The sequence below is a fragment of the Rhincodon typus genome, chromosome 7, assembly GCF_021869965.1.
Source record: "Rhincodon typus isolate 14 chromosome 7, sRhiTyp1.1, whole genome shotgun sequence".
In the NCBI taxonomy this organism is placed as follows: Eukaryota; Metazoa; Chordata; class Chondrichthyes; order Orectolobiformes; family Rhincodontidae; genus Rhincodon; species Rhincodon typus.
In genome coordinates this window covers 95,658,022-95,659,338 of record NC_063338.1, presented here as the reverse complement: position 1 = coordinate 95,659,338, position 1,317 = coordinate 95,658,022, and positions in this window count along the sequence as shown.

The following is a 1,317-nucleotide window of genomic DNA, read 5'->3' as shown; positions in this document are numbered from 1 at the left end:
CACAATGTCCTTAGGGAGGGAATTCCAGGATTTTTACCTGGCGACACTTAAGGAACATGGACATATTTCCAACATAGGATGGTGAGTGGCTTGGAGGGGAACTTGCAGGGGGTGGTGTTCCCATGTATCTGCTGCCCTTGTCCTTCTAGATGGAAGTGGTCGTGGGTTTGGAAGGTGCTGTCTGAAGGTCTTTGGTGAATTTCTGCAGGGCATCTTGTAGATAGTACACACTGCTGCTACTGAGTGTCGGTGGTGGAGGGAGTGGATGCTTGTGGATGTGGTGCCAATCAAGCGGCTGCTTTGTCCTGGATGGTATCAAGCTTCTTGAGTGTTGTTGGAGCTACACCCATCCAGGGGCAAGTGGGGAGTATTCCATCACACTCCTGACTTGTGCCTTGTAGATGGTGGACAGGCTTTGAGGAGTCAGGAGGTGAGTTACTTGCCGCAGTATTCCCAGCCTCTGGCCTGCTCTTGTAGTCACTGTGTTTATGTGGTGAAAGCAGTTGAGGTTCTGGTCAATGGTAACCCCCAGGATGTTGATAGTGGGGGATTTAGTGATGGTAACACCATTGAACGTCAAGGGATGGTGGTTAGATTGTCTCTTATTGGTGATGGTCATAGCCTGGCATTTGTGTGGCGCGAATGTCACTTGCCACTTGTCAACCCAAGATTGAGATTATTTGTCATGATGTTACCAAGACATGACAGGTCCAATGGGATCCTTCATTCAGAGCTGCTTCATGTGTGAAGAGATGACTTTTGATGTTAGCTCCATTGGCTGGTTTGGATTGATTAGCTCTATTGGCCAGTTTGCAATGCAGAGAGACACGAACAGAATGGGTTCCAATTCCTGCACCAGGTGAGGTTACCATGAGAGTCTCATCTTCTCAACCTCTCCCTTCACCTGAGGTGTGGTGACCCTCAGGTTAAACCACCACCATTTGCCTCTCTCTAATGAGAGAGCAGTCCTATGGTCTGCTAGGATTGTGGTGACTTTACCTTTACCTGAATGGACAAGGTCTCATTAGAATTATAGAGATCCACAGCACAGATAAAGGCCATTCAGCCCATTGCATCCACGCCAGTCAGAAACAGCCACCTATTCTAATCCCATTTTCCAGCAGTTGGCCCATAGCCTACTATTGCAAGCACACATCTAAATACTTTTTAAATGTTATGAGGCTTTCTGCCCCTCCCATCCTTACATGCAGTGAGTTCCAGATTTCCACCACCCTCTGGGTGAAAATGTTTTTCCTCACATCTCCTCTAAACTGTCTGTCCCTCACATTAAACCGATTCCCTCTTGGTCATTGATCC